Source organism: Tamandua tetradactyla, chromosome 23 (genome assembly GCF_023851605.1).
Source record: "Tamandua tetradactyla isolate mTamTet1 chromosome 23, mTamTet1.pri, whole genome shotgun sequence".
Classification (NCBI taxonomy): Eukaryota; Metazoa; Chordata; class Mammalia; order Pilosa; family Myrmecophagidae; genus Tamandua; species Tamandua tetradactyla.
In genome coordinates, this window is record NC_135349.1 from 17,636,599 (window position 1) to 17,646,878 (window position 10,280).

A 10,280-nucleotide genomic window follows, 5' to 3' on the forward strand; every position below is an offset into this window, starting at 1 on the left:
TATAATTAAAAAATCTCTTCAGTTACTAACCCTAAAGTACTGAAAAGGCAAAAATGCCTCTTTAAGGAAACAGCCTACATCTTGCAAATGCTCTTAGCAGTAACTTAAAATGTCTGCAATTTGTTCCCAAATATGTCCAACAAAAGTAGGCTTTTGGGAGAAAGTGACGTCTCACCAAATATACTTGACACTTAAAGGACTTAAATACTGAATTTCAATATTGTCTTTGTCATAAGACATCCTATTTCATGAGGCAGCTAAGATCATGTTTTGTGGAATCATCTGCAGTCAGCATATGGATATGAAAACACTTTGCTACCTCCTTAGTTCTCATAAATGTATTAAGATGTGTACATTCATGACTACATAACATTTGAAATCCTAGACAAATAAAATCTAAACATATCACACTACAACCCCAACTGCAATGCTTAATAAATTCATACAAATAAAAAAATGTAATCCCATTCTCTAGGTAAGAAACCAAGCATATTACCTCCTGAAACACTAATTATGATGGATATCATTAGCCTATGGGTTTGTGGCATTTTGTTTTTATATTTTTTATTTGCATTCTCCTTACATGGTAATAACCTTTTCAAAACTTTGGTCACTAGCCCAACTCATTTTTCAGGAACACATTAAAAGAACAATGTCAAAAGCTCTATGGAAATGCAATTAAGGGAACTTCCGAAGAAGATGGCGGCTTAGTAAGACGCGCGGGTCTTAGTTCCTCCTCCAGAAAAGCAACTAAAGAAACAGAAACAATACAATACAGCTCCCGGAGTCACGACAGAGACCAAAAAAGACAGCGTACCCCATTCTGGAACGGCTGAACGGGTAGGGAGAATCCACTGCTGTGAGATACCTGAGGGGTGCACGTTTTCCCGGCTGGGGTGGCTGGCGTCTGGGGTCCCCTCCACGCACGTGGCTCCCCGGTCTGACTGGGAACATTGGATAGCGGGGCCCTCCCGTCACGCTTGGCGTCTCGGGCCAGCTGGGCAATTTGGACCGGCACTCCCCCAAGCCACGGCCAGCGACCCCCGCCTCCACGCACGGTTTCCCGGGCCGACTGCCCCGCAGACAAACGACCGCCACGAGCGCCACCTACTGGGCAGGAAAAGAAAAACAGAGCCCAGAGATTCCACAGAAAAACCTTTCAACCAGCTGGGTCCCACACCCAGGGAGATCTGATCAAATGCCCAGACACCAGCAGAAAATAATGGATGACGCTCGGAAAATTGAAGATATGGCCCAATCAAAGGAACAAACCAATAGTTCAAATGAGATACAGGAGCTGAGACAACTAATGCTGAATATACGAACAGAAATGGAAAAACTCTTCAAAAACCAAATCAATAAATTGAGGGAGGACATGAAGAAGATATGGGCTGAACAAAAAGAAGAAATAGAAAATCTGAAAAAACAAATCACAGAACTTGTGGGAGTGAAGGACAAAGAAGAAAAAATGGAAAAAACAGTGGATACCTACAATGGTAGATCTAAAGAGACAGAAGCTACAATTAGTGAACTGGAGGATGGAACAACTGAATTCCAAAAAGAAACAGAAACTATAGGGAAAAGAATGGAAAAACTTGAGCAGGGAATCAGGGAACTGAATGACAATATGAAGCGCGCAAATATACGTGTTGTGGGTGTCCCAGAAGGAGAAGAGAAGGGAAAAGGAGGAGAAAAACTAATGGAAGAAATTATCACTGAAAATTTCCCAACTCTTATGAAAGACCTAAATATACAGATCCAAGAAGTGCAGCACACCCCAAAGAGAATAGACCCAAATAGGCGTTCTCCAAGACATTTACTAGTTAGAATGTCAGAGGTCAAAGAGAAAGAGAGGATCTTGAAAGCAGCAAGAGAAAAACAATCTGTCACATACAAGGGAAACCCAATAAGACTATGTGTAGATTTCTCAGCAGAAACCATGGAAGCTAGAAGACAGTGGGATGATATATTTAAATCACTAAAAGAGAAAAACTGCCAACCAAGACTCCTATATCCAGCAAAATTGTCCTTCAAAAATGAAGGAGAAATTAAAACATTTATAGACAAAAAGTCACTGAGAGAATTTGTGACCAAGAGACCAGCTCTGCAAGAAATACTAAAGGGAGCACTAGAGTCAGATACGAAAAGACAGAAGAGAGAGGTATGGAGTAAAGTGTAGAAAGAAGGAAAATCAGATATGATATATATAATACAAAAGCCAAAATGGTAGAGGAAAATATTATCCAAACAGTAATAACACTAAAAGTTAATGGACTGAATTTCCCAATCAAAAGACATAGAATGGCAGAATGGATTCAGCTTTAAGACAAGATAAACTTATGAACCATGTAATAACATGGATGGACCTAGAGAATATTATGCTGAGTGAATCCAGCCAAAAACTAAAGGACAAATACTGTATGGTCCCACTGATGTGAACGGACATTCGAGAATAAACTTGAAATATGTCATTGGTAACAGAGTTCAGCAGGAGTTAGAAACAGGGTAAGACAATGGGTAATTGAAGCTGAAGGGATACAGACTGTGCAACAGGACTAGATACAAAAACTCAAAAATGGACAGCACAATAATACCTAATTGTAAAGTAATCATGTTAAAACACTGAATGAAGCTGCATCTGAGCTATAGGTTTTTGTTTTGTTTTGTTTTGTTTTGATTTTACTATTATTACTTTTATTTTTTTCTCTATATTAACATTCTATATCTTTTTCGGTTATGTTGCTAGTTCTTCTAAACCAATGCAAATGTACTAAGAAATGATGATCATGCATCTATGTGATGATGTTAAGAATTAATGATTGCATGTGTAGAATGGTATGATCTCTAAATGTTGGGTTAATTTCTTTTTTTCCGTTAATTAAAAAAAAAAAAAAGAGAAGGGATAATTGGAGATGAAGGGATACAGACTGTACAACGGGACTGGATATAAAAACTCAGAAATGGACAGCACAATACTACCCAATTGTAATGCAATTATATTAAAACACTGAATGAAGCTGCATGTGAGGTATAGGTTTTTTGTTTTTGTTTTTTTTGTTTTTTTTTCTTTCTATTATTGTTTTAATTCTTATTCTGTTGTCTTTTTATTTCTTTTTCTAAATTGATGCAAATGTACTAAGAAATGATGAATATGCAACTATGTGATGTTATTAAGAATTACTGATTGTACATGTAGATTGGAATGATTTCTAATTGTTTTGTTAATTCTTTTTTTAATTAATAAAAAAAAATAAAAAAATAAAAAAATAAATGCAATTAAGGAACCACAGCATTACATAACTATATTTAGGCAAGGACTGTTACACCCCTGTTTACTGAATAAGGATGTTCTGTATCCTCTAGTTTCATAGGCTAGACCACAAATTACAACATACTATAGGAATTATATTATAGTACTTCAAAATAAAATGATCTGGAAGAGTGTCCTATGAAAACACACAAATAATGGTTTACTTATCCATACAACTCTAATGCAGTACAATTTCTAATAAAACAAAAATGAGATTTAAGAACAAACATACCTAACAATGCCACTACAAATGTATAACCTAACAACATCCTCCAAACCATACTACTGAGATTACCAGCTACCGTTTTATTCTAAAATAGAAACTTTTTCTAGAATGGCATACTATCTTAACAGATATCATTATACCTTTCCTGATCCTCATAGAAGATAAATTTATAATAAACTGAAAGGAAAAATACATACATCAGTAGATGCAAACGAGAACATAGATTATTCCCATTTCTCAGCCCTGGTGGATGACTAGGAGTTATTTTCTTCTCCCCTAGCTTTATAAACTATGACCAAATGCCCTGAAATCACAGCTTCCAGGTCATTTTCTGGTCAGGGAGATCCAGCATTGTTCAAGGTCAGTTAGTAATGGTTCATTCTGATACTTGCCAATGTTTTTACTTCTATGAACTGTTCAGCTGGTTGGCCCCCAATCTAGTCCATTTCAGGCAGGATAAAGTAATAGGTGCAGATCACTGAATCAGACCATCTGAATTTTAATCTCCACCATCTCTGTGTGACCTGGAACAAGTTACCGATTTTGAACCACATTTCTTCATACATATATGTAAGGGGGGTAGCAACACTGAGTAACACATGTAAAGAGCTCATTAATAATGTTGTGCTTGACCCATGCTAGAAGTCAATAAACTTTAACTATTATTATCTAAAAGGCCAATTCTTTAAGTTTGATCAAAATACAGATATATTAACTTACTGGACAACTGATTGAAGATGAGCAGATCTGTTCCCTTCTTAAAATTAATAATATGCTTGGACTTTTTAAGCCAATGGTCTCTCTGCTGAAGCTAACACCACAAAATCTACTTTAGAAATGAATCTTGGGTCTGCTGTTTGGTATTTCCTCAGCCCATCTCTGTGTGGAGGTGAGGTGGCTTTCATTAAAATAAGTGTCCTTGTCAGACTCCTCTATTTTCATGCCCTCCATGATAAAGCACGCCTGTTAAAACACATGGTCTGCAATTAACCAACAAAAATAGACGTACTTCAGGAACCCGTCAGGAAGTACCACTACAAATCTTACTGCTAGTAAATGCATAACAAATGCTCCACCAAGAAACAAAATATTTATGGACGGTGAAGGTGCTGAGGAACGTGCACTGCATCTACTTATCTAGATCATAAGAAACAGATACCTAAATTAAATCAATCTAGAGATCTGAATACTTGGATCCTATTATTTTTCCCACCCCAGAACTGCTTTTACTAAATTATTTTGATGTAATTTGACATCATCAATCTATGCCTCAAGACAATAAGGAATTCTACTGAAGAAAAAAAACCAAACAGCCTTTTGAAATGCATACTGTATTTACCTAAGGATGATGTTAGGGAATTTTTTAAACCAAGCAGTCATCGGTAATCCAAAGGAGAAATTTCCCTCTGCTCTAAGAAGCAGGACAGCTCTTCTCCTGAGAAACTATTTTATCTTATGACCGTCAGTGAACCATGTAACTGATTATCTCTCTCTCTAACCTGGCTACTATTAAAAGCAAAGCCAAATCTGTGGCCCTCTAACAAACACTAAGTCTTTATGTCAAGTACTTTGTGTACAGATCTCATTCCTGTTTTCATCTTAATTTTTCTTCCTCACTCCTGAATTGTCACCCTCTTATTTCTAATTGTATGTTACCAAGAGTACGTTGTATGTACCTTTGTAAGTCTTTCTGAATCCTTTCTGGAAAAAGATGCAGTATAAGGAAAAGAGATGCTCTACTTTGAAAAAACAAAATTTATAGCACATCAAAAGATAGTTTCTTCCAGCAAAAAGCACTTTCTTTTACATGCTCCAAAGTACCTTTTAAAGAAAAAAGAAGGTGCTTTATAGCAAATATTATGTCTAAAATTATAAAAGTCTAGCAATAGAGGAACTACAAAAATAAAACGCTTTCATTATGTATCTTTAACTCTGGAGCACAGAGAAAATTATAAATATACCCCTATGTAAAAATCCCCCAAAAGGCATTTTTAAATTTAAAAATACAGACTAAGTCACCACAAACGCAATTACAATTGAATCTTTATTCTGAATAGGAACTGAACAGACTAGCTTCAAAAGAAGTTTATAGGGCAGTGTGCTGGTGGCTCAGTGGCAGAATTCTCACCTACCAGGCCAGAGTCCCAGGTTCAACTCCTGGTGCCTGCCCATGCCCCTCCCCGCCAAAAAGGCATTTACAAGGTTTCTGTACAAGTAACACCCTTTTGAATAGCCCTGTAGCTAGCATAGAGGATACTACCTGTCTGCTATTCCTTAAGGTGAGACAACACAGAATTTAAAGCTCCAAAAGCTCCTGCTACATTCCTGCTCTGGGATTTCAGCAATCACTTTGTCATTTAGGTAAAATAAAAAGCTTAAGACTCTATATTTTAGAGCCATACATACTCTATGAGACCAAAGAAAGAAAGGTTTATTTGGTCTGGAACCTAAACTTTCTTTAGTACATAATCTAACTCAACCTATCTGTATAGCTCATTTGAACAATCAAAATACAGGGAGCCCAGAATAAGAAAGAAGTCCTTTAGTCCTGTATAGCTTAATGTAATGCCTGGATACATCCTAGAGTATATTAAGCAGATAAGTATTGGCAAAGTCTCTTGAGGGATGGGAGAAAAAGTATGGAACTATTAAACTTTACCATCAGGGAATCCCCTGACACTGTGTCAAACTTTAGGGATACCCAAATCAATAGGCCAAGCCCTTGACCTTGAGCCTTACTCTTGTGAACCTCAGGTAGGTAGCGGAGAAGTTTAGCCTACCTATAGGTATGCCTAAGAGTTACTTCTGGAGGACCTCTTTTGTTGCTCAGATGTGGTCTCACTCTCTCTAAGCCTAACTGTGAAAGTGAAATCATTGCCCTCCCCACTACATGGGACATGACATTCAGGGGTGAAAGTCTCCCTGACGACATGGGAGATGACTCCCAGGGATGAGCCCAGCCCTGGCACTGTGGTATCAACAATTCCATCTTGATCAAAAGGGGAAAAGAAGTAAATATCAGTGGCAGAGAGAGCTCAAATAGAGTCAAGAGGCTACTCTGGAGGTTGCTCTTAAGCAAGCTTCAGTTAGACATTGTTACCTATCATAACTTGCTAAACCCCAACCAGGATCATTCCAGCCAATCCTAAAGAACACCTTAGGGCAATATATAAGATTTCACAAGGGTCCAGGCACTAGAGTAACTTTCCAGAAACCTACAACCTCCAGATGGGTCCCTGGTCCAGGTAAACCCTGAAACCTACAGGGCCCAGCCTTTCCAGAACATCAGATAGTTCCATCTTCCTACCCTATATTATTGACAGACCCTTCCAACATGAAAAAGTTAGAATGGCCACAGAACAAACACCCCTACAGAGAGGGATCACAGGTGATGGTGGAATTATATAAAGAAGACAGGATTTAACATGTAGTCCATGACAAACTCTGGGATCTGTACTGTAACTACTTGTTGAAGAGTGTTTTGAAAACTATTGTTTTGTTCTTTCTTTGCTTTGTATATACGTTATACTATACAATAAAAAAGTTTTTAAAAATTCAGTGGAAATATTAGATGGTGTATGGCAAGTCTACTTTAAAAAATATTTTTAATAGCAAAAACCTGAAACAACTTAAATGCACTTGTGTGGTCTATATATTGCATCTTTTTTTTAAAAAAGCTTAAGACTGCCTCAGTTTGTAATATTTTACCCATTCATGAACACATATTTATCATTCTGATCATAATTTTGGACTTTTAACTACACATTTATCCAATTAATTCATCATAATTATGATTCTTGGCCCTCTGAATGACCATAAACAAGTGAGCCATGCTACCAGAAACATGTAAGAATGTTCTACTATACAATAAAATTAAACTTTCTACCCTACTGACAGCAATTTCATAAAAAACAGGAATCTCATAGGGAACTTGAAAACAGCATCATACAAACACAACCTTTTCTTAAAATATTTCAGGAACTTTATTCAAATATCAAACAGATAAAATATGAATGAAATAGTATTATGTGAGATTGAGATATGCCAACCAACTGCTGTTTCCTATAAATGTTTATTTAACAGTTTCAAGGCATTTCACCCATGTGAAACACCATCTTTCTACAGTATGACGGGAGGTTAGTTTTTAATAAAGCTCCAAAATGTTTATCCTCTTCTAAAACAGTTAAACACCTGTTTTTAGCGATAAATTTATTCGCGAATTAAGAAGCCACTTAATAGCATTTCTATTTCTAGTATGTCACACACATATATCCTACATTTTAGGACGGGTCATCTCGGAAAGAGGTATTTACTTTGCAACTAATAAAAAAATGTGTCAGAAAACAAACTCACACTGTCAAGATTGAGATTCTATATTTCTAAGCCAAAGAATGCCACAAATAAATGAAACAGGATCCTAACTGTATATGCTGATATTAAAATAAGTAAGTATTGATCAATTTTTTCATTGAAAACCAACATCTGAAATAAAAAAAAATTATTCTTATCAAGTCAAAAAGTACTATCGAACACTTGGGACTTCCTAAATTTGAGAGAATGCAAAGATAAAAGCAAAATTTCTGGTGACTGAATCTTACAAATTAAGTGCCAAGACACTTACCCCAAGAAACAATTAGCAAATGAATATACCATTCAATTCAAACCTCTAATAAGCAGAAAAGATTGAAATGCAAGATTGCACACAATCAAGCTCTAAATTGATCACAATCCTCACCATAGCAGTGAGTTTGTAAAATCTACATAAAATTCCATTTTAAAAACACAATGATCCTGCTAAAAATTCTTCCTTCGTTCTATTACCAGGAGGTAAAATCCCAAATTCCTGGGTTTTAACTCTGCATGTCTGCCCCTAACTCTCCTACTTTCAACTCTGTACTTCACACTACAACAATTCCCATTTCCTTGTAGTTACTGGCCACCCCTTCTCTGGTTCCAATTCCCACCCACTTTGCTAGTCTGAAAGACACTTCAAGAAAATATTCCCACCCCTTCTTTCATCCTCCAAATCCTACAGCAAAGCATGGCTTAAGTGTCCCACCTCAGGGCTCTATAGTTCTATCTTAGCTCACATCATTTACACTGTATTGAAATTATCTTTAATGCTCCTCTCTGCTAAATTGGCAAACTTCTAAAATGCAAAACATGACTTCTTAGGTCAGCATAAATTCAAATCCCGGAACACTTACAAATCTTAGTCCTAAGAACCACTTACTCTTAAAAGTTAAGGTTATCATTATATGGACTTAACAAAATCAAATCTTCTTGCACCACTGTCAAGCTTTATTGGTAAAACTTTTCATAACCTAAAAAAAATCTCTTCAGATCCCACCCTTCAAACAAACCAAAGCATAACAAAACAAAACTATTCCTAGGTGATCCTGTAAACTCGTCCTGGTAATTTTTCACATGTGATCTCAAAGGAGAAATAAGCCCACCTGCGTCACTGACATATTTCTCAACCACAGAGACTGGTCACCAGCGCTGAGCCACCACCAGCTGTCCGTGACCTAGTCCCTAAAGAGGTCGGGTCCTTCCATCCTCCTCTATTAAACTTCCGCAATGGGCACCTCTGCTCTCCTCCAAGACGGTTCGGAAGCTGGAACTTCTCCGAATCTCAGCCCCACCACTTAGCCCTCAACCACCGGGCGAAAGTTAGGACCACGGTCTTCGAGTTTCCTCGCCTCGCAGGACAGCCCCCGCCCAGCTCCGGACGTTTCCGTCCCCCAAGCCCAACGCGGGTTCGTGAAGCCCCGGAGCCCCTGCCAAGACCAGGCTGCGATCCGCGTCCGGGCCTCGAATCCAGACGGGTTCTGAGGGGTCCCCAGCAGGGCCCTGGGCACGACCTGACCGGCCGCTACCACAGGTGTCCCTTTAGACTCGGCGGACTGGACGGTGAGGAGGGAGATGGGCAGAGAAAAGCCGACCCGGAGGGGTGGATGGGGGTAGGAGGCGGCCGGGAAATGATAAGCGTCAGTCTGTCAGAGCTCGGGCCGGACTGGGCCCGGCCGGGCTGAACTTGGCGACAACTGCCCGAATGGGCAGGCTGAACATTTAGAGGATTAAGGGAACCGGCGACGGCCTCGCGGCTGGCAGGACTGCCGGGGGTCTGGGGTGGGACGGAAGACGCAGGAGGCACCGAAGTTAACCGGCCCCCGCCGGGTGGATGGCACGGACGGGTGACCCAGCAGCCACCGGCCCAGGCCGCCGCTCCTCTGCCGGGAACTGAAAAACTGCACCGCGTCAGGCCCAGTCCGTCCGCTCCGTACCTGGTCTGCGGTTCCACGGGCGCCTGGACCGCAACTCTCTCCGCGTAGCTAGCCGAGTGGGCTCGGGCTCGGCCAGTCCACTCCTCTCCCTCACGCCCGCCCTCCCGCTCTCCCGCCCCGCCCCCAGCGCCGCGAGCGCACGTACGCGACGCACGCACGCCCGCACACGTCACTTCCGAAACCCGAAGACTTCGGTCTCGGGTGCTGTTGCAGATCTGAGGCCTGTGCAGGGTGGGGCGAAGCTCAGAGGTGGGCGTGTGGGACCCCACAGACAACCCCGGGGGACAAGGGGAAGGGGACGCGCTGGAGCGCCGACCCGTGGCGTTCGGGAGCAGGTGGAGAATGCGGTGTTATCCAGTCTTTTCCCCAGTCTCTGCTTCCGGGTTCCGATTCTGGGTGGCCTGAGAGCGACTCTACCTCTCCGGGCCGCCTGGTCCTCAGGCTGCTGTGGAAGCGT

General features: G+C 40.2%; 1 protein-coding gene across 3 annotated transcripts in view; it reads right to left on the bottom strand.

The window, feature by feature from the left end:
• RABGEF1 (RAB guanine nucleotide exchange factor 1) overlaps positions 1–9,924 on the bottom strand; it is a 92,310-nt gene extending 82,386 nt beyond the window's left edge. For 2 of the 3 annotated variants that reach the window (XM_077141026.1, XM_077141024.1), the window contains exon 1: positions 9,824–9,924. The gene's annotated coding sequence lies outside the window, so the exon portion shown is untranslated. The remainder of the gene's footprint in view (positions 1–9,823) is intronic. The other variant, XM_077141025.1, reaches the window with a different exon arrangement.
• Between the last annotated feature and the right edge of the window lie 356 nt (positions 9,925–10,280).